This window comes from Phascolarctos cinereus, unplaced genomic scaffold (genome assembly GCF_003287225.1).
Source record: "Phascolarctos cinereus isolate Bilbo 61053 unplaced genomic scaffold, phaCin_HiC Scaffold_5;HRSCAF=322, whole genome shotgun sequence".
In the NCBI taxonomy this organism is placed as follows: domain Eukaryota; kingdom Metazoa; phylum Chordata; class Mammalia; order Diprotodontia; family Phascolarctidae; genus Phascolarctos; species Phascolarctos cinereus.
This window is the reverse complement of record NW_027555958.1, coordinates 265,407,468-265,432,000: the sequence shown is the minus strand read 5'-3', so window position 1 is coordinate 265,432,000 and position 24,533 is coordinate 265,407,468. Positions and strand designations below refer to the sequence as shown.

The 24,533-nt window shown below is 36.8% G+C and overlaps 1 pseudogene; it reads left to right on the top strand.

The window, feature by feature from the left end:
- Window positions 1–24,122: 24,122 nt before the first annotated feature.
- On the top strand, window positions 24,123–24,295 carry LOC110193887 (ATP synthase F(0) complex subunit j, mitochondrial pseudogene; annotated as a pseudogene).
- Window positions 24,296–24,533: the final 238 nt, after the last annotated feature.

The window sequence follows — 24,533 nt, the reverse complement described above, 5'->3', positions numbered from 1 at the left end:
TCTTAGTTCAACCTCATCATTCTATAGAGGAGCAGATGAAAGCTCAGAAAGGTTAAATGCATTGCCCCAGATCACACTGCTAGTGACATCAATAGGGGCTAGGAACTCCAGGTCTCCTCACTTAGCCATTCAAGGAGCTTTCTACTGTATTGTGCTGTCATTCTCTTCTAGTAGGCAAACAGACACTTGTCCTTTGGTGGATAGCAGTACCTTCCATATGTGATTTAGAATTGCAGTTTTCCGCTTAGAGTTAGTAGTTGAAGACTAGGGAAAAGAAGAGGGGCAACTTGGGAGAATGCCCACATTTAGCCTGATACTCAAAGCTCTTCATGGTTTAAGTCCAACCTACTTTTTCTGCCTTATGTCACACTACTCCCCTTATGCTTCAGTCAACTGGAATCTTCCTTGAACTCGTTGAGGGCAAAGACTATTTTTGCCCTTTTTTGTAGCCTGTCTTTCCCCTTCTTCCCCGCTCCCTCACCCTCACGAAACTTAACGCAGTGCCAATGTTGTCATTGAGTTGTGTTTGACTCTTCTTGACCCCATTTAGAGTTTTCTTGGCAAAGATATTAGAGTGATTTGCCATTTTCTTCTTCAGCTCATTTTACAGATGAGGAAACTGAGGCAAACAGTGATTTGCCCAGGGCCACACAGCTAGCAAAGCGTCTGAGGCCAGAGTTGAACTCAGGAAGATGAGGTTTCCTGACTCCAGGCCTGGCACGCTATCTACTGTGCCACCTACCTGCCTGGCACATAATAGGTGCTTGATGAATACTTGTTGACTTGGCTTGACTAAACTCATCTAGTACTTTTGCATCTTCCTGTATTCGATTACCTTGTTCCCTTGACTTAGAATCTGTAACCCTGCCCCACTTCTATCTGTCTAAATCCTACCACTCTTTGAACACTTGAATTCTTAGTTGGAAATGTATTCTCATCGGCATGATGCAGATCACAACTCATTCACACTTCCTCATTTATGTTTTCTAAATTTTCCAAAGAGTTAATCAATGTAGGCACTTTCTGCATCTTTTAATAGCTCAGGAATCTTAATGTAGCACTAAGGTTGTCCATCTATTATTTCTTATTCTCACTCCTTGATCAGCCTAGATTCTTTTTTGTTCATAGGTACCCTTGAAAACTGACACCATTCATCCCATAGAAGTGAAATCACTAGAGGAAGTTGATGAGTGGAATCAGAAGCCCACCAGTCCCAGGCACTGACAGCTTCAGGCACTGGAGTTCTAATAATATTGGTGCTTGGGCAATGAAGCTCTCCAGATCAGAATGATTTGTTTGTTCCCATTCCCCCAGCTTGGTAGGCTTTCAAACAAACAGTTAATATTTATGAAGCTCCTACTCTGCATCAGGCACTGTGCTAAGCGTTACAAATACAAAAAGAGGCAAAAGACAATCCCTGACCTTGAGGAGCTCACTATCTAATGAAGTAGGCAACAAACAAATACGTATGAACAAGTAACATATATATGAGAAATGAGAAATAATTAACGCAAGCAAGGCACTAGAATTAAGAGGGCTTGGGATTGGCTTCCTATGAAAGATGGAATTTTATCTGGGACTTAAAGGAAGCCAGGGAAAGCAGTAGGCAGAATTGAAGAGGGAGAGCATTCCAAACATAGAGGGGCAGCCAGAGAAAATGTCCAGAGCCAAGAAATGGAGTGTCTTACTTGAGAAACAGCCAGGAAGCCAGTGTCACTGAGTTGAATAGTGAGCAGCAAGGAGTAAGGTGGAAGAGGATAGGAAAGGTAGGAGGGAGTATGAAAGGTTTTGAATACTGAACAGGGTATTGAATCCTGGAAGCAGTAGGGAGCCTCTGGGTTTTATTGAGTTGGGCACCCACTCCAGCTCTTTCAATCCAAATACAGCTGCTTTGTCCAACTCCCTGGCTTCCTGAGATCACAGTCTATGGGATATCTCTATTGATCTTGGGTACCTTGGCAAGTGTTCCCTGGAAGGCTTATGAAAAAAGATATCAACACATACTTTCTTACCTTGGCTTTACCCTCAGCCCAGTGTTGTTTAGCCAAAAATATCTCTGATCTTGACAAGGGAAAATTCTCTCTCTCAAGTAATAAATTCTGTAATTAAACTGATATCAGTATTAAACCATTACTATTTATATTGGGAGGCAGCTTGGCATAGTGGATAAAGAGCTGGCCTCAGAGTCAGGAAGACCTGGGAATAAATCCTACCCCTCCACATACATCCTGGTTTGTGAATTTGGTATTGTCACTTAACTGTAGGCAACTCTCTAAGCCCATATATTTCAGAACAGAGGCTCATCTGCATTGGTAGAGGCTGGGTTCAGTCCAAAAATAACCTTTCTACTACCATTTTCAGATAACAGAGGCTGGGGGAAAAAAAAGAAATCTGCCGTATTGCCCAGCAGTGACTAGTGTACCCCTACAGGAACAGAGTTTACAAGTAATAGGGAAATCTGTTTCTCCCTGGATGGACTGAGAAGGGTCAGGAAGAAGTTGTTAGTCTCAAAAAAATACAGAAGAGCAAAAAATATTAAACATATGCTTTGCTGAATACAATGCCACAAAATTTAAGTTCAATAAAGGGCTACTGGACAAAGGATTAAGAATTAATTAGAAACTAAATAATTTAATCCTAAAGAATTGATAAGTAAAAGAATAAATCAAAGAATAAATCATAGAAACAATAGATATTTTCATTAAAGATAATGGCAGTGAGACAATATGTGAAAATTTTTATATACAGCCAAATGTATCCTTAGGGGAAAATTTGTATCTCTAACCCAGTAGCTTTTTTTTTTTTTTTGGCATGTGTTATGGAGCCCTTTGGCAGTAAGGTGAAGCCTATTGAGCCCATCTTAGTTTTTTTTTTTAATTTGTAGTGGAAATAGCTGCTAGATTTTTTAGAGGTTAGTGAAACAAGAAAAATATATTTTTCCCATCAAAATTTACAGATCCCTGAACCCAAGATTAAAAACTCTCTTCTAAACACTTTAATCAATAAAAGAGAGAAAGAATAGAATAATGAAAAAAACTAGAAAACCAACAACTTAAAACCATAAAAATCAAAGAAGAGATTAATAAAATTTACAAGTTAAAAAACCATTGAATTAATAAATCAAATTAGGAATTAATAAATAAAATTAAGAAACAATAAAACACATAAAATTTCTAATTTAATTTTTTAAAAGAAAGAGGAAAATTAAATTACCAGTATCAAAAATTAAAAAAGAATTCATAACAAATTAAGAAGAAATAAGGGAATCATTAGAGACTATTTTGCCCAGCTTTATGCCAATAAAACTAATAACTTAAATGAAATGGATAAATATATTAAAATATATAAAATTGCCAAAGTAACAGAATGAAAAATAGAAAATTTAAACAACTCAGTCTTAGAAAAAAAATTGAAGAAGTCATAAATAAACTCCCTGGAACCAGGTAAATGAATGCATGAATTCTATCAAATATTGAAAGAAAAATCAATTCTAATATTACAGAAGCCATTTATAAAAATAGTAAAAGAGGGGATACTATTGAATTCCTTCTGTGATAAAATATGATCTTGACATCTAAACCAGGGAGAGTCAACTGGAGAAAGAAAATTATAGACCAATATTCCTAAGAACATTGACACAAAAAACTTAAAATATTAACAGAGGCTATAGGACCATATTAAAAAAGATTAGAAAGTATGACTAGGTTGGACATACATACACACATATATATAATATATAAACATATATTATATATAATATGATATATAATATACATATTTTATATATAATATATATTTATATATATAAAATTCAGTGTTTGTTTAATATTAGAAAAACTATGAACATAACTGAATGTAATGAAAAGAATAACAACAATCATATGCTCATATCAATAGATGCAGAAAAAAAGTCTTTTTACAAAACACAATATCCATTTTTGTTTAAAAAAAAAGCAACCTAGAAAAATATCAGAATAGACCTTTCTTGAATGTAGTAAATAATATATAACATAAAGTGAAAAGCTAGAATTATACATAATGGAGATAAACTTGAGATATTTCCAATAAAATTAGAGGTAAAGCAAGGATATCTACCATCATTACAGCTATTTGATATAGTGATAGAAATTCTAGCTACGGCAATAAAACAAGAAAAACAAATGGAAGGAATAAGAATAGGCAAAAGGAAACAAAATGATCACTGTTGCATAATATATAATTATTGAGAGAAACTTAGAAAATAAATTAAGATTAATTTAAATAATAACTTCAGTAAAGTTGCAGAATATTAAATAAATTTGTGTAAATCATCAGCATGCCTGTGTATTACCAACAAAATTCAGCAGGAAAAGGATAAACTTCATGTAAAATAACTATAGACTATATTAAATGCTTGGGGTTATGCCAATCAAGATGCACACAGGAACTATATGAATACAACTATATGAATACAATGAATAAACTATGACAAAAAACAAAATAAAAAAAGACTTAAACAATTGGAGAAATATTAATTTCTCACAAACAGGATGAACCAATAAAATAAATGACAATACTACATAAATGAAATTACTTTTTCAGTACTATGCAAATCGAACTTCCAAAGAATTACTTTATAGAGTTGGAAAAAAAAAATCTAGAGGAATGAAAACCAGGATCTCAAGAGAAATAATGAGAAACAAACAAACAAACAAAACAAAACAAACAAAAAACCACCTCACAAGGAAGGTGTTGTATTGGTACCAGATCTCAAAGTATACTACAGACCAGTAACCATCAAAGTTGCTTGGCACTGGTTAAAAAAAAATAGAGAAATTGTTCAGTGGGATAGATTAGGTACACAGCATACAGTAGCCTAGTGTTTGATAATACCAAATATCCCAGCTACTGAATTTAGGACTTGCTATTCAATAAAAACTGCAGACAAGACTGGAAAGCAGTCTGGTAGAAATTAGATTTAGATGAACACCTCAAAACATATGCCAAGATAAGCTCCAAATAGACACTGGGACTTAGATATAAAAGGTCACATCATACACAAATTAGAAGAACAAGGATGAAATTACCTTTTGGGTTTATGGATAAGAGCAGAGTTAATGATAAAAAAATGAATAAAGAGGATCATAGAAAATAAAATGGATAATTTTGATTACAAAAATTTTTTAAGTTTTTCACAGAGAAATGTAAATGCAGTTAAGAATAGAAGGAATACAGTTAACTGGAGGAAAATACCTTTGCAACAAGTTCTCTGATAAAAGTTTCATTTAGTTTCTAAGATATATAAAGAACTGATTCAAATTCATAAAAATAAAGTCATTCTTAAGCTGATAAATGGTCAGACCAATTACCTTTCCAGAATGTAGCCTGGGTTATATATCTATAATCCTGAACCAGAGGAAACACATTGCTTTGTATTTGGGCACTCTTCTTTGTACTTAGTGCCCTCCTTTCCAGCTAAGTGGCCCCCCATTCCATTCCTAGGACTTACTTTTGCCTCTGTCATCCCCCACCATTTCATAATAATTCCTTCCCCAGTCACTGGAGGTTCTTTTAAACCCTTTTCAATTAAACAATTGAAAACTTGGGACTTTTAAAAAAAATCTTCCTACATGAATCAAAACCTCTCCTTTATGTAGTGAACTCTAGTCCCATGAACATTTTAGTCTCATTCCAGTGGGAATGGCCACACATTAGGACCATTCTTCCAGTGAGATCCCTTGTATTCCCAGCAACAATATGCTTTCAAGTGCAAAGGAAGGCTGCTCACAACAGCGAGAGAAGAAATACTCTGGCAGGATTCAGAGTACACAACCATGTGGACCTCTACATGGAAGGGAATCATGAATTCTTTCCACAGATTCTTAGAATCTTAGAGTAGGAAAGAAACTCACCACTATATGATCTAACTAATAACTCTTTAACTCTCACTATAATGTATCCCTAAATAGTCATCCAACTTCTGTATGAAGACCTCCAATGGATAGGTAGGTACACACTATCTTCCCTCTCAAGGTGCCTCATTCTTTTTTTTTTTTGTATTTTGCTAGGCAATGGGGTTAATTGACTTGCTTAGAGTCACACAGCTAGTGAGTGTTAAATGTCTGAGGCCAGATTTGAACTCAGGTCCTCCTGACTCCAGGGCCAGTGCTCTATCCACTGTACCACCTAGCCACCCCTTCAAGGTGCCCCATTCTATTTGAACATTCTTCTCTTTTCCCTATGCTCTCTTTTTTGGTGATGTCATCAGCTACCATGGATTCCATTATCATCTCTATATAAATGACTTCCAAATCTATTAACTAGCCCTAGTTTTCTCTTAGGTTCCAGTCCCACATCATCAATTTCCTATTGGACATTTCAAACTTGATGTTTTATACACATCTCAAACTCAACATGATCAAAGCAGAATTCATAATCTTTGCCATAATATACTTTTCTTCTAAATATTTTTCTTCTAAATTTTGCTATTACTATCAAAGGCACCACCATCCTTCTAGTCACCCAGATTTACAACCTTGGAGTCATCCTCAATTTCTTAATCTCCCTCACTTCCCAATGCACAATTAGTTTCTAAGTTTTCCTTAATTCTCACTCTGCAACATTATAAGATCATAGTTTTAGAGAGGGAAGGGACTATTTTTAGCCCTCTAATCCAGGGATGTTAAACTCTCAATCCAGCCTGCACACACAAAATAAAGACAAATGCAATACAATATAGATAATCTTAATTTGTAGTTTTCTAAGTCAATATGTAGGCCACGGGGATTCATTTCTACTTGGGTTTGGTATCACTGATCTAGCCCAACCCTCTTATTCTGGGAAACTGAGTCCCAGAGAGACGCTAAGCAACCCACAATAAGTAGTAAGTGATAGAGTCACGATTTGAACTCAGGTCATCTGACTCAAAGTTCAGAATTCCTTCCTCTGTACCATATTATCTTCTGAAATTTGTCCACTTTGCTCTATTCACAAAGCAACCACTCTATTTTACACAAATTATTGTAACATGTTGTAATAATTGTAATTACAAAATATTGTAATAATATTGTAACTTGTTTCAAGTCTCTCCCTGTTCCAATCCATCCAACACTCAGCCACTAAAGTGATTCTCCTAAAGCACAGCATTGATCATGTCACCCTCGTTGAAAAAATATAGAAGTATTTCAACATAACAGTGGAGAAAAAATCAGAAATCATTGATTTCCATATCCAAGTATTCAATATATCTGAAAACATAAATCACCAGGAAAGAATTTGAAAAGAGCTGCTGGGAAAACTGAAAAACAATCTGGTAGAAGTTAGACAAAGATGGATACAGTACACCATATTCCATAATAAATTCAAAATGAATATATTAATGGGGCAGCTAGGTGGCAGAGCAGATAGAGCACTGGACTTTAAGTCAGAAAGACTCATCTTCATGAGTTCAAATGGAGCCTCAGACACTTAACCTGCATAACCCTGGGTAAGTCAATTAACCCTGTTTGTTTCGGTTCCTCGTCTATAAAATAAACTGAAGAAGGAAATGGCAAACCACTCTAGTATCTTTGCCAAGAAAACCCCCAAACAGGTCACAAAGAGTTGGATGTTACTGAAAAACAACAACAAAAGTAAATAATTTTGATTGCATGAAAATTTAAAACTTTTGCAGGAACAAAATTATTGCAACCAGTATAAGGGAAATGGTTGACATGACAATTTTTGTACTAAATATTTCTGGTAAGGATTTATATCCAAGATATAGAAATATATAATACCAAAAACTATTCCCAAAACATAGGTGATCAAAGGATATGAACAAATGGTTTTTGAAAGAATTGCAAACTACTTCTGGGAGCCAAGATGGTGGAGTAAGAAGTAAGTCACTCTCACTCTCCCCTCTCGATTTCTAATAATCCAGAAAATATTGCCCCAGGAAAAACTCTGGAACAGCTGAGCCAGCAGAAGGACAGGGTGCAGCAATCTTGTAGCCCAGGAAGCTTGGTAGATTAACGGGAAAGGTTCCCCTTGGTCTGGGGGAGGGAAGCAGTACAGAATGGGAGGCATCCCAAAAAGCCAGTGACAAGCCCCACCTCAGTAAACTAGGGGGAGATCCTGAGCTCCAGGGTGGTGGAGTAGGCAAGCACTAACACCAGAACCACCCAAGTGCCTTGGCACAAGCAGGGGAACCGGTAGATTCCAGCTCAGAAAACCTCCATGTGTTCTGGTGGGCAAGCACCCTCCAGCAGCCAAAACTCCCCATGCTTGAGCACAACTACAAGAAGCACACTTCCAGGAAGCACAACTCCAGATGGGCAGGCATCCTCCAACAGCCAAACCTTCTTGTACTTCAAAGCAGCCTAGGTGAGCAGGCTTCCTCCAAGGGCCAGACCCTACCACCCACCCCAAGAGCTTTAGTGTTTCTGACCCCAGCTCAGCACCAGGTAAGCTGCTAGATTCCTGCATGGGGACAGAGAAGAGCAAAACACAAATTCAGAAAAGGACAATATTGTCAATATACCTACATCTGAAACCTCAAAGGGGAATATGAACTGGTCTCAAGATGAAAAAGCCTTCTTGGAAGAGCTCAAGAAGGATTTTAAAGGTCAAATAAGAGAGGTAGAAGAAAAATTGGGAAAAGAAATAAGAGGTATGCAAGAGAGAGTCAATAGCTTGGAAAAGGAAGGACAAAAATTGACTGCAGAAAACAAGTCCTTAAAAAATACAATTGGCCAAGTAGGGGGAAAGTGCACTGAAGGAAATAACTCCCTAAAAAGCAGAATTGGTCAAATGGAAAAAGAGGCACAAAAGTTAACTGAAGGAAACAATTTATTAAAAATTAGAATTGGGCTAGTGGAAGCCAATGAGTATGAGACATCAAGAATCAGTCAAACAAAGGCAAAAGAATGAAAAAATAGAAGAAAACAAAAAATACCTCATTGGAAAAACAACTGATCTGGAAATTAGATCCAAGAAAGAAAATTTAAAATTATTGGTCTATCTGAAAGTCATGATAAAAAACAAAAAAGAGCCTGGACAGCATCTTTCAAGAAATCATCAAGGAAAACTGCCCTGAGGTCCTAGAACCAGAGGGTAAAATAGTTATCAAAAGAATCCACTGATCACCTCCTGAAAGAGATCCCAAATTGAAAACACCAAGCCAAATTCCAAAATTACCAGGTCAAAGAGAAAATGCTGCAAGCAGCCAGAAAGAAACAATTTTAAATATCATGGAAACATAGTCAGGATTACTCAGAATGTTGCAGCTTCTGCATTAAAAGATTGGAGGGCTTGAAATATGATATTCTGTAAGGTAAAGGAGCTTAGATTAAAACCAAGGATCAACTACCCAGAGAAATTGAGCATAATTTTTCAGGGGATAAGATGGATATTCAATGAAATAGGGGACTTCCAAACCTTCCTTTTGAAAAGACCAGAGCTCAACAGAAAATGTGATCTTCAAATACAAGACTCAAGAGAGGTACAAAAAGGTAAACAGGAAAGAAAAAAAAACCCAATGTGTTATTCAATAAGGGCAAAATGTTTACATCTCTATAAGGGAAGATGATACTCATAACTCTTAAGAACTGTATCTTTATTACAACATTTAGAAGAGGTATACATAGACAGAGTGTATGGGTGTAAGTATACTTTGATATGATGATAAAAAAATCTAATAAAGTGGTGAAAAGGGATTGTACTGATAGAAGAGGAAAGGAGGAGGCATAAAAGGGTAAATTACACCACATCAAGAGGCACAAAGACTATTACAGTGGAGGGAAAGAAGAGAGGGAGAGGAGCATTGTTTGAACCCTACTCTCATCAGATTTGGCTCAAAGAGGGAATAACATAATCAACTAGGTATAGAAATCTAACCCTATAGGAAGTAGGAGGGGTAAGGGAAAAGGAAAGGGAGGGGGCAGATAAAAGGGAAGGGAAAAAGTAGTAAAGGAAAAGGGGAAGAAAAGAGAGGGAGCTGACAGAAGGGAGGGGAAACTGAGGGAGGCAGTAGTGAAAAGCAAAACTCTAGTGAGAATGGAAAGGGAGAAAAAAAGAGAAAAACACAAATAAGGGGGAAAGAGGATGGAGAGAAAGACACAGATAGTAACCATAACTGTGAATGTGAATCAGATGAACCGTCCCATAAAATGAAAGCAGATAGCAAGCAGAGTGGATTAAAAACCAAATCCTACAATATGTTGCTTACAAGAAACACATTTGAAGCAGATGGATACACACAAAGTAGAGGTAAAATGCTGGAGCAGAATATATTATGCTTAAGCTGAGGTAAAAAAAAGCAGGGGAAGCAAGCCTGATCTCAGACAAAGCAAAAGCAAAATTAGATTTAATTAAAAGGATAAGAAAGTAAAGTACATCCTGCTAAAAGGCATCATGGAGAATGAAGTAATATCATTACTAAGCATATATGCACCAAGTGGTATAGCATCCAGATTCTTAGAGGAGAAGTTAAAGGAGTTACAGGAAGAAACAGACATCAAAACTATACTAGTGAGGGGCCTCAACCTCCCTCACTCAGAGCTAGATAAATCTAATCACAAAATAAACAAGAAATAAGTTAAGGAGGTGAATAGAATTTTAGAAAAGTTAGATATGGTAGACCTCTGGAGAAAATTGAATGTGGATAGAAAGGAACATACCTTTTTTTTGGTATATTTCTTCTTTACAGAAAAATTGACCATGTATTAAGGCATAAAAACCTCACAATCAAATGCAGAAAGGCAGAAATATTAAATGCATCCTTTTCAGATCATGAGGCAATAAAAATACATGTAGCAAAGGGTCATGGAAAGATACACTAAAAATTAATTGGAAACTAAATAATCTAATCCTAAAGAATGAGTGGGTCAAATCGCAAATCATAGAAACAATCAATAACTTCATCCAAGAGGATGACAATAATGAAACAACATACTGAAACTTATTGGATGCAGTGAAAATGACTCTTAGGAGGAAGTTTCATATCTTTAAATGCTTACATGAATAAAATAGAGAAAGAGGAGATCAATGAATTGGGCATGCACCTAAAAAAGCCAGAAAAAGAACAAATTAAAAGTCTCCAATTACATACCAAATTAGAAATTCTGAAAACCAGAAGAGAGATTAATAAAATTGATAAAATAAAACTAATAAAATTGAAATTTTTGAACTATTTGAAACAATTGAACTAACAAATAAAGCTAAGAGCTGGTTTTTATTAAAAAAAAAACAATAAAATAGATGAACCTTTGGTTAATTTGATTTTAAAAAACAGAAAGAAGGAAATCCAATTACCAGATCAAAAATGAAAAGGGTGAATTCACCACTAATGAACAGGAAATTAAAACAATAATTAGGAACTATTTTGCCCAATTGTATGCTAATAAATTTGACAATCTCAGTGAAATGGATGAATATTTACAAAAATACAAATTGCCCAGATCATCAGAAGAGGAAATAAAAAACTTAAATAACCCCGTTTCAGAAAAAGAAACTGAACAAGCCATCAATGCACTCCCTAAGAAAAAAATCTCCAGGGCCAGATGGATTTACAAGTGAATTCTATCAAACAGTTAAAGAACAATTAATTCCAATACCATATAAACTACCTGGGAAAACAGGCAAAGAAGCAGTCCTATCAAATTCCTTTTATGATACAAATATAGTACTGATACCTAAACTAGGAAGAACCAAAACACAGAAAGAAAATTATAGACAAATTTCCCTAATGAATATAGATGTAAAATTTTTAAATAAAATATAAGCAAAGAAATTAGAGCAACTTCTCTCGAGGATAATACATTATGACCACGTAGAATTCATACCAGGATTGCAGGGCTAGTTCAATATCAGGAAAACTATCAGCATAATTGACCATATCAACAACAAAACTAATAGAAATCATTATTATCTCAATAGATGCAGAAAATGCATTTGACAAAATGCAACATCCATTCCTATTAAAAACAAACAAACAAACCACTAGAGAGCATAGGAATAAATTAGTCTTTCTTAAAAGGATAGGTAGCATCTATCTAAAACCATCAGCAAGCATTATATGTAATGAGGATAAGCTAGAAGCATACCCAATAAGATTGGGAGTGAAACAAGGATGTCCATTATCATCACCATTATTCAGTATTGTACTAGGAATGTTAGCTTTAGCAATAAGAGAAGAAAAAGAAATTGAATGTATTAAAATAGGCAAAGAAGAAACAAAGCTACCACTCTTTGCAGATTATATAATGGTATACTTAGAGAATCCTAGAGAATCAAGTTTTTTGTTTTTGTTTTTATTAATTTAGTTTGATTTATCAACAATCACTTCCATATGCTTTTGAGTTTAAAATTTTTCTTCCCCTTCCTCCCCACCACCCTCCCCAAGAAGGTGCACTATCTGATATAGCTATACATTTACATTCCTATTAAACACATTTTCACATTAGTGAAGTTGTAAGTAAAAATTAAAACCAATAGGAGGAACCATCAGAAAGAGGAAACAAAACTCAACAGAAGAGAACAAAAAAGAGAGCAATTCAACTTTCACAGTTAAGATTACTATCTGTGTCTTTTTCTCCATCCTTTCTTCCCCGTTTATGCTTTTCTTTCTCCTTTCTCCTTCCCCCCCACTAGTGTTTTGCTTTAGACCACCTCCTCCTTCAGTCTCTCCTCCCTTCTATTATCCCTTTCCCTTTTCTTCCCATTTGCTCTTACTGCTTCGTCCCTCCCTTCTCTCCCCCCGCCCTTTTCTTTCCCTTTTCCCTCCTACTGCTATAGGGCAAGTTAGATTTCTATACCTAACTGATTATGTTATTCCCTTCTTGAGCCAAATCTGATGAGAGTGAAGTTCAAACAATACTTATCCCCCTCCCTTCTTTCCCTCTGCTGTAATAGGATTTTCTGTCTTTTCCTGTAATGTAATTTACCCTTGTCTGCCTCCTTTCTCAGTACATTTTCTAAGATTAGACTAATCCACTTACTTGGATCCATTTAACCCACTTGATTAGATTTTTTTTTTATCATTACATCAAAGTCAACTAATATCCACCCCTTTATGTATACTCCTTTAACATGGTGTTATAACAATACAGTTCTCAAGAGTTGCAAGTGTCATCTTCCCTTGTAGGATGTAAACAGTCCACCCTTATTAACACATTTTGTATCTTTCTGTCCCATTTACCTTTTTATGTCTTTCTTGAATCTTGTACTTGAAGATCAAATTTTTTGTTGAGCTCTGGTCTTTTTATGAGGAAGGTTTGGAAGTCCCCTATTTCATTGAATATCCATCTCCTCCTTGAAAAATCATGCTCATTTTTGCAGGGTAGTTGATCCTTGGCTGCAATCCAAGCTCCTTTGCCTTACAGAATATCATGTTCCATGCCCTGAGGTCTTTTAATGTAGAAGCTGCAAGGTCCTGTGTAATCCTGACTGTGGTTCCATGATATTTAAATTGTTTCTTTCTGGCTGCTTGCAGCACCTTCTCTTTCATCTGGTAATTTTGGAATTTTGCTATTATATTCCTTGGCATTGTCAATTTGGGATCTCTTTCAGGTGGTGAGCAGTGTATTCTTTCTATGGTTATTTTACCTTCTGGTTCTAGGACTTCGGGCAGTTTTCCTTTATGATTTCCTGAAAGATACTGTCCAGGCTCTTTTTTTCATCATGATTTTCAGGTAGTCCAATGATTTTTAAATTGTCTCTCCTGGATTGATTTTCCAGGTTGGTTGTTTTACCGATGAGGTATTTTATGTTTTCATCTATTTTTTTCATTTTTTTGTTTCTGTTTGACTGATTCTTGCTCTCTGTAGAGTCATTAGTTTCCATTTGTCCAATTCTAGTTTTTAACAGATTGTTTTCTTCTGTTAGTTTTTGTACTTCCTTCTTCAATTGGCCAATTGTATTTTTAAGGGATTTGTTTTCTTCAGTGTACTTTTTTTCCAGTTTGCCAATTGTGTTTTTTAGGGACTTGTTTTCTTCAGTGTACTTTTTCTCCAATTGGCCAATTGTATTTTTTAAGGACTCTTCTACTTCTCTCATTAGACTTTTAAAATCCTTCTTGAGCTCTTCTAAGAAGGCTTTTTGGGCTTCAGACCAGTTCATATTCCCTTTTGATGTTGCAGATGTGGGTTTGTTGACAATGTTGTCCTCTTCAGAATTTCTATCTTGATCTTCACTCTTCTCATAATATGAACTTATTTCTTTTTACTCATGGTTTCTTTATTCCTTGGCCTTTAAAGAGACTGAGCTCTCTTGCTGGGGAACAGAGGGCACTGACCCAAGCTTCTTGTGTTTGAATGAAACTGAATGAATTAAAATAGGCAAAGAAGAAACAAAGCTATCACCCTTTGCAGATTATATAATGGTATACTTAGAGAATCCTAGAGAATCAAGTTAAAAATTACTTGAAATAATGAACAAATTTAGCAAAGTTGCAGAATATAAGATAAATCCACATAAATTACTAACAAAGCTCAACAGCAAGAAAAAAATTCCATTTAAAGTTACTGTGGACATTACAAAATATTTAGGTGTCTACCTGCCAAAACAAAACTCTATGAACACAATAATAAAACACTTTTCCCACAAATAAAGTCCAATCTCTGTTCATGGGTAGGCCAAGCTAATATAATAAAAATGTCAATTCTACTTAAATTAATTTACTTATTCAGTGCCATACCAATCAAACTACCAAAACCTTATTTTATAGAGCTAAAAAAAAATAACAAAACTCATCTGGAAGAGTAAAAGGTCCAGAATATCAAGGGAACTGATGAAAAGAAATTTAAGGGAAGGTGGCATAACCATAGCAGATTTTAAATTGTATTATAAAACATCAGTCATAAAAACTAGTTCACACTGGCTAAGAAATAGCGTGGTGGATCAGTGGAATATGTTAGATACACAAGACACAGTAGTCAATGACTATAGTAATTTATTATTTGATAAATCCAAAGACTCCAGCTTCTGGGATCAGAACTCACTATTTGGCAAAAAGTCCTGGAAAAATTGAAAAATAGTATGGCATAAACTAAGCACAGACCAACATCTTACAACCTACACCAAGATAAAGTCAAAATGGGTACATGATTTAGATATAAAGGCTGATACTCTAAGCAAACTAGGAGAGCAAGGAATAGTTTACCTGTCAGATCTATGGAGAAGGGAAGAATTTATGACCAAACAAGAGAGAGACAACATTATGAAATGAAAAATGGATGATTTTGATTACATTAAATTGAAAAGTTTTTGCACAAACAAAGCCAACGCAACCAAAATTAGCAGGGAAACAGAAGGCTGGGAAACAATTTTTACAGCTAGTATCTCTGATAAAGGCCAAATTTCTAAAATAATTAGAGAACTGAGTCAAATCTATAAGAATACAAGTCATTCCCCAATTGATAAATAGTCAAAGAATGTGAATAGGCTGTTTTCAGATGAAGAAATTAAAGCTATCTATAGTCATATGAAAAAAATGCTCTAAATCACTATTGATTAGAGAAATGCAAATCAAAACATCCCTTAGGTACCACATCAAACCTATGAGATTGGCTAATATGACAAAACTGGAAAATGCTAAATATTGAAGATGTGGGGAAAATTGGAACTCTAATGCATTGTTGGTGGAGTTGTGAACTGATCCAACCATTCTGGAGAGCAATTCAGAGCTATGCCTGAAAAAAAAAACAACAACCTGTAAAACTGTGTATACTCTTTGATCCAGTAACACCATTACTAGGTCTATATCCCAAAGAGATCATACAAATAGGAAAAGGACTCACATGTACAAAAATACTTATAGCAGCTCTTTTTTGTGGTGGCCAAGAATTGGAAATTGAGAGGATGCCCATCAATTGGGGAATGGCTGAACAAGTTGTGGTACATGAATGTAATGAAATGCTATTGTTCTATAAGAAATGACGAGCAGGTGGACTTCAGAAAATCCTGGAAAGACTCATATTAACTGATGCTGAGTGAAACGAGCAGAACCAGAACACTGTACACAGTAGCAGCCACACTGTGCAATGTTAACTTTCGTAGACTTGACTCTTCTTAGCAATGCAAGGATCCAAGACGACTCCAAGAGATTCACTGTGGAAAATGCTGTCCACATCCAGAGAAAGAACTGTGGAGTCTGAATGCAGATCAAAGCATACTATTTGCTTTCTTTTGTTGTTGTTGTTGTTGTGTTGTGTTGTTTTGTTTCTTCTTTCTTGTGGTTCCTCCCATTGGTTTTAATTCTTATTTACAACATGACTAATGTAAAAAAAGTTTAATATGAATGTACATTGTACATTCATATTATATATGTATTATGTACATGTATATGTGTGTATATATGTATATATGTATACATATGTATATAATTGCCTATTGTACGCCATCTTGAGAAGGAGAGGAAGGAGGTAGGGAAAGAAAATTTGAAACTCAAAAGCTTATGTAAGTGAATGTTGAAAACTAAAAAGAAAGAAAGAAAGACAAAGTAGGGTGGGAAGGAACAGATTTAACCAGCAGAAACAAGAATAAAGTACAATAAGCAAGAAGCTATGAGGCATTTAAAAATAATAACTGTAATTAATCAATCATAAAATGAATTGCTATATACAAAAAAAAGAATTGCAAACTACTTACAAATAAAATTACCTTTACCTTTACACAAATATATGAAAGAATGTTCCAAATCATTAACAATAAAAAAAATGCATATCATAGCAATTCCAAGATTTCACTTCATTGAGAAATTTGGCTATGTTTAGTTGTGTGTTCACATAAAAGGTATGAATAGCGTATGTTATAGGGGGTGGTGGAAAGAAACATACAATAATACAGTGTTGGTAGAACTCTGATTGATTCAATCATTCTGGAAAGTAATTTGGAATTGTATAGAGAAAGTGAATAAAATGTCCATACACCTTGACCCAGAAATTCTATTGTTATGTATATACACCAAGGGAGTCAAGCTAGGTGGCACAGTGAGTATAGCATTGGGCCTGGAGTCAGGAAGACCAGACTTCAAATTTGACCTCAGACACTAGCTGTATGACTGTGGGCAAGTCTCAGTGCTGTTTGTCCCAGTTTCCTCATCTGTAAAATGAACAGGAGAAGGAAGTAGCAATCTACTCCAGTATCTTTGCCAAGAAAACTCCAAATGGGGTCGCAAAAAGTAGGACAAAATTGAAATGATTGAACAAGGACCACAACAATATACACAAAGGAGGTCAATGACAAACAAAAGGACCAAAATATACCAAAATAGTTATAGCAGTGTGTGTGTGTGTGTGTGTGTGTGTGTGTGTGTGTGTGTGTGTGTCTAACTGTCTGTGGTTACAAAGAACTGGAAACAAAGTTGATTCCTATCAAATGACAAATAGCTAAACAAATTGAGGTACTTTCATGTAATTGAATATTGTGAAGCTGTTAATCAGTGAACATGAATGCAGAGAAACATAGGAAGATTTATAGGTACTGATGCAAAGTAAAGTAAGTAGAAATGAAAAATTATGCATGTAACTACAATCATATACGTGGAATAATCAAGAACAACAACAACAATAAAATTTTCTAAACTATATGCTGTGAATTTATTTTTTAAAAATGCAACTAAGTTTGGCCATAGAGAAGAGATATGAGAAGATACCTTTCCCATCATATTTACAGAGGTAGGATCATGAGAATGGAACATTGATATAACATCAGCCTTTTAGATATATTAGTTTTACGGAATTGTTTCCTCCTTTTTTTTTCTCTTTGAAAAAATTCCTTATTATAAGAGTTGGATCTCTGGGATGGATGGAGAAAGAAAGGGACAAAATAGGTAATACAAGTGACATAAAAATAAAAGATATCAATAAAATTTATTTTTTTAAAAGATATGAAGGTTTTATTGGCCTGTAAGCTTCTTATGAGTCAGTTGTGTGATATAGTAGCCAAAAAAAAAGTTGATGTGATCATGGATTACTTTGAGAGGCAAAGCTCTCAGGAATAAGGAGGTGATATTTCTTCTTCTGTTCTCTGCCTCTTCACCTCTTTTGGTATATTGTATTTATTTCTACACATTTAAGAAAAATACTGATAAATCAGGCAATATCCTGAGGAGAAACAGAATGGCAAAGGGCCCTAAGTGTATTATGTGAATACCAATTGAAAGTAGTGGAAGTGTTTAGGTTGGAGAAGCTTCAGGAGGAATATGACTGCATTTTTCAAGTATTTGACAGGTCCTCACAAGATGGAGGGATTAGATTTGTTTTGTTTGGCCTTAGAGGGAAGAACCAGTTGCAATGAGTGGAAGAAGCAAATGTCAAGAAAAATTTCCTAACAACTGAGTCTTTGTAAAAAGGAAATGGGCTGCCTCAGGAAGTGATGGGTTCCCTCTCATAGGATTACAGATTTAGAGCTGGGAGGGGATCTTACAAGGCATGGAACCCAACCCACCTCATTTTATAGATGAAGGAACTGAGGCACAGAGAAGATTAAATTGCCCAGGGTTACATAGACAATAAGCGTCTAAAGGGGGACTTGAACCTATGTCTTCTGGTCTCCTACTCAGAAACTCTCTTTACTATTCCATGTGCCTCATACTTTCCTTGGAGGTATTAAAGCAGAAGATGAATGACAAATTGTCAATTATGATACAATGACAATTATTTTGGTTTATGGGTTGGACTAGATGGTTGCTGAGGTCCCTTCCAGCTCTAAGTCTGGTGATGCCATGAGGTCAACCAGAATGGTGAAGGGTCTCAAGTACATGCCATATGAGAATGAGTGGAAGTGACTGGGGACGATCTTAATGAAGGTATTAGGCATGTTTAGCTTGGAGAAGAGAAGGCCCAGGGCATGTGGGAAAGGGAAATGACATGTAGAAGTCTTTCAATATTTGAAAGAGTGTCATATGCAAGAGGTATTGGTCTTGTTCTTTTTGGCTGCAAAGTGCAAGATGAGGAGCAAGGGGGGGAGTTGCAAAAAAGTAAATTTAGGTTTGCTATCTGGAAAAGCTTCCTATCAATTAGGCAAATTTCATTCCAAGAGAGGAATGAGCTGCCTTAAAAGATGGTGGATGTGCTCTAGCTGGAGGGCTTGGATGATACTTTGTAAATGTTGTAGTGGGAATTCTTTTTCAGGTTTGGCATTTAATGTAATTGTGGTGAGATAGCATCCCAGCTCTGAAATTCAGTGCCTCAGTGATGCTGCGATTTGCAGAAGTTTTTGAGTGATAGGAAAGATGTTGTTTTGGGAGGTGCTGCACCATACGTTGTCTCTTTCTGAAAAGATTCATCTCTCCCCACTTCACACAACCTGTGATGAAGTCCATAAAGAGATGAAGCATAGAAAGTACAAATTACAGAGCAGCTGGAAAGCTGGGTTGGAATCTTGCCTCTAATTCTATTACCTTCATTTTGTTAGTAGTTCTCTTTGAATCCTTATTATTTGTCTTGTCGTCGACAGTTTAATCAAGGTGTGGCTGCTGCACATGCTACAGCTTCTCAGAGCCACAGGTGAGAGTTAGGTGACAGGTGGACACCAAAGGTGGAGGAGCAACCCTGAAAAGGGCTTGGCAAGCCCTCACACTGGAAGTGCTAGTCCTCCTTGACTACCCCACACACCCTCTAGTAATCTACTACCATTGACAAGCATCTGAATCTCATATCAGTGAACTGATACCAGTTTACTCATCTGGAAAATTGGGGATAATAATAAAACATGACCTATCTCACGGGTTATTGGGAAGAAAGCATTTTATAAAGCATAAGATACTTTATAATGATGAACTATTAAAAACTGTCTTTCATGTGTTCATTCTCCGTCATAGACTCTCAAAGGCACCATAGAGGTCATTTAATTTATTTTTCAGTAAAGTTATAATCCTACTTTAGGAATCCCCTCTATAATACCTCTGTGGCGATCTCCTTGGACACTTACAAAAAATACTTGAAGTAATTACATCATGATATACTCTATTCTATTCCGCATCTGGAGAAGGGAAGGAAACAGATGTTTATTAAGCACCTAATATGTGCCAGGCACTGTGTTAAGAGCTTTACAAATATTATTTAATTTGAGCCTTTCAATATGCCTGAGAGGTAGAGGGAGATCCAATTATCATACCCATTTTACAGTTGAGGGAAACTGAGGCAGATGGAGGTTTAAGTTAATGATATGAGCCTACTGTTTTTCTGAGAAGTCCATTTCACTCTTGTATAGCTCTAATTCATCCTGGGCCATCTCCAGTTGTCCTAATTTATATCTGGCCACCAGACCCAGAGGGCACCAGAGGAAAAAGTGAGACTGGTGACTTTGCACAGCCCTCCCTCATTTAAATCCAATTCATTTGCCTGTCATGGCATCACCTTCCTGATGGCATGGTCCTCTTCAAGAATGAAGGGCAAACAGCAGCAGCAGCAGCAGAAAGTATCGTCCAACATCAAAGTTTAAATTTGCCTCTTTGCCATTTCCTCCCATTCATTCCTTCTAGTTCTGAGACTAAACAGAATGAATCCAATCCCACACAATTGCCTTTCAAATAATTGAACACTATCCCAGCCTTCTTTTCTCCAGGTCAAAAACAAAAAAGCCCCAAAAAAACCCCCAGGTCTTCAGGTCAGATGACATGCAATCCCAGTTAGCTGGGATGGGATAAATTGGTTCAGGAATGGTGATGGGAGTTGAGGAGTGTGTGTGTGTGTGTGTGTGTGTGTGTGTGTGTGTGTGTGTGTGTGTGCACGCGCGTGTGTGCACGTGACACCTAGAGCTGGGGGAAGGAGAGAGAAGGTAGTGATTGCTTACTCCCTTCACCCCTCCGTAGACCACTGACCTTGAAAAGCGTTAACTTCTTCCTGTTATTACTGATAAAGGAAGGAAGACCTCTTACCTTGGCATGATGGGGGGAGAAAAAGAAAGAGAACAAACATTTATCAAGCACCTACTAAGTGTCAGTGATAAATGCTTTACAAACATTTTCTCATTTGATCCTCTTGACAACTCTGGGAGGTAGGCTAAGTGAGGTTCAGTGACTTGCCCAGGATGACAGTTAGTAAGTGTCTGAGGTGTATTTGAACTCATGGTTTCCTGATTCCAGGCCAAGTACTGTATGCATTGTACCACCTAGCTGCCCCCGCCTTCCCTCATGGCCCTGGAGCCCTGTTCGAAATAGCTCTAATTGTCAGAAATTGTTCTTCCTTATACTCTTTCATTTGCTGGGTTCTCATTTCATTTCTTCAGCTCTTGACAGGTGAAAAGACAAAACACACCAAATAATTCATCCTATGGTGATAGCAACCGAGGTGGTCACTGCAAGAAATTCTGTTCCCTATCCTCCATCTGGTCCTCCTTCTGACTGCAACTGAGGGCAGAAAGGTTAGTGAGTGGTTGTATCATGTAGCAGATCAAACTCAAGTAAGTAACAAAATCAAGATGTAATTGTAGTGATGATTAAATTGATGCACCTCATTAATTTCATGTGAGAGGTGGGGAAATACATTGCAGCACTTTCCCAAAATTCATTATTTGTCTGGCCTCAAGACATCCCTTTGCTGATATCTCATTGGGTCTAATTTAAGTATGTAAATTTAATGGTTCAGTAAGTAAAATTGCCTTTATTGTTTGGAATGGTTTGTGGTAATTTATGGGCTCATCTGGCTTGTTTGATGGTTCTCTATGATAGAGTAGATGACTGCAATGAAAAGTGTGTTCATCTAAAAGATACAAGAGAAAAGGGGAGAGAAATTTCCACCCTACCCCAGAAACATCAAATTTCAAAGACAAGATGGCAGACAGTTTAAATTCAATGGATAGAAATCTATTCCATTTAATTTATTATAAACACTCACTGTATACCAAGTATGGTAGAACAGCAATTTTTAATCTTAAGCATATTCTCCTTTAGGTAGCAGAATGGGAAATAAGATGTTAGCTTAGTGATTATGTATGGGAGGGAGTGTACCTGCTTAGATGGGACCACCATTACCAGAAATTTTCAGTAAAACTTCAGTGACACTACTCCCTGGATTTGTTGGTCAGCTAGACAATGTGACAAAAAGGGCAAGGAGCTAGGTGCCATGATTAAATTATAGAATGCTGAGAAGAAAGGAAGTGAATATGGATCTAGAAGACTCATCAGTCTTCATTTGTGAATGTTGAAGGTCCTTGTGGTAGGAATGGCATCTGTCTCTTGTAGGCTGGGTTGGTTTCCAGTTAAGAGCATCCTTAGGTTTTGTTGGCTTGGGGAACTAGGACTTGAATTATTGGTCTGACTTCCTTGCCACCTGAAGAATAAGAGGCCCAATTCGTGGGGAACTAGTGTTCCCCTAGTTTTCATTGAATTTTTATTATCCTTCAAGGATTCCTTCCTGACCAAATGTCACTGATAGCTTTGGCGATTGTGAAAGTGGAGGAAATAAGACTTCATTTCGATTTAATAAGAAATTGTACCCTTTTAAATCTTAAGTAAAGCTTTTCATTACATATTAAGGTCCATGAACTCTAGATTATGCCATGTCCTAAATTTTAATTACTGGAAGGGCCTGAGGTAGGTCTGGCTCAGAATATTTTGCTTTACTAGGCAAGGATTTGTTCAATAACTCTGTGGTTGAATTCATTGCTGAGGTAAGGCAAAATTAAAGAGTCTTGGGTGATTGGATGGCCAAATAACAGTTATGAGGTAGATATGGACTGAGTGATCCTCAAATGAGGAGAATTAACTAGGTTGATTGTAGTAGAGGTAGAGTTTGGAAATGGCAATGGTGAACAGCATATTCCAACTCCCCCACTTCAACCCAATAAGTCAGAGAGAGTAATTGAAAGTGCAACCAATTCTGGAAAGCATGGTGTCATCAGGAAGGAGCAAGGTCTCAATGAAAGCCAGAAGACAGGAGTGAAAAAGGAAAAGATTTAAGATGAAAGCAAATCTGTTATCTGTGGAGCAAGCACACCAAAGAACACAGTGGAAGGGATGGGTACATAGTGGGACGTTGTAGGAGGAGGAGTGGTTGGTATAAAGAGTGGTCAATGAGTATGAAGAACAGGATTTGAATAATGACAGCCAGACGTTCAGAATCTCTGGGATGGGGAGGATATGAACAGGTAGGAGTTTGTTAATTATTGGGGAGTTAATTCGGGTAGATCATCAACATCTGTAGGGGTTTGGCCTCAGAGTGGAGTCTTCTCAATGAGTTAGGCAGCTAAGGTGAGGGGACCAGTTGATGAGAGCTGATGGAATGATGTCTCTCTCTTCCACCACAGGCAGGCCAGGTGAGGCAGGGAGACCACAGGGATGGAATCACATGAGTGTCTGTGTGTCTACTTGTGTGTGTGTGTGTGTGTGTGTGTGTGTGTGTGTGTGTGTATTATCTCCTTCCTCTGCAGTCAGGAGGAGGCCAGTCAAAGAGACCTTTCCCTAGTGAGGGACAGAAAGGAGGAGGTGATATTTTCTAAAAAGATGGGTTTTGTAGATGGTAGACTAGATTTATGCTACTTCCTCATATCTGACTTCTCTCCCTCTACTCCCTATGATTACCTTGCTTCGGATGTAATTGCATACATCTTTTTGGGCAGATCCCACTAGACAACCTTGAAGACTTCTATAGCTCAAATGGTGAAGTCAGAGTGGGAGGGTGGACAGGCCCAGCAGCTGCCTGGTCAAGTAGGGCTATCCACACAAATATGTACTGTGGGGATGATGGGAAGAGACACTATACCTGTTATCACATTAAGTGGGGTACACTTTCCTGTAAGGAGTTTTGCGTATAGATGTAAAACATGGGGGTGGACAAGAATATGATTAATAGACATCCTATGAGAATGTTATTAAAGTTGCACCTGAACAACTGGGCCTGAGGCAGTAAAGGTCCTTCTGATCCACACAAATTTAGTATGTCCCCAAAGGCCCCTACCCCTCTTGTTCACTCTCCTATCCCACCTGGTCATTTGAAGTCACCCAAGTCTTTGTATCCAGAACTGAGAGACTACTGAGATGAGTCCTCTAGGACAAGGGCCAAGGTTCTTTCGATGCTCAAGCTGTTTACCTGCAGGACTACAGGGGGACTGAGGACAACTACCCAACATCACTATATCTTAGAAAAGTAGAAGGCTTCGGCTGTTCTCTGCTGCTGCCCCAGGCTCCCACGTGCAGCCCTTCTTTGCAAAAGCCAGCCACGATGTTACAGAACTTTATGAAAAATGTTTGGACTCCACCAAAGCTCTACTATGCCCAGATTTACCAGGAATGGGTGTGATAGGGTACATTGTTTACAAAACCAGAAGTGCTGATAAAAAAAGTAAAGCTTTGAAAGGTTCCGATTCAGCTGTTCCTGCTCATGGACATCATTAACTGGATTTACCTTGGGATTATGCATAATGTGAAACACCAGGCTGGCTGTAAATTTGGGCATTTGACAATAGAAGAAAGAATGCAAGGATTTCCCATGTTAACTTTTAGACTTTTGTTCATACAGTGAAATAAAGTCATATATATATATATATATATATATATATATATATATATATATATATACAAGGAAAAAAAAAGAAAAGAAGAAGGTGAGGGGTGCCAAGATGAGGCTGCTAGG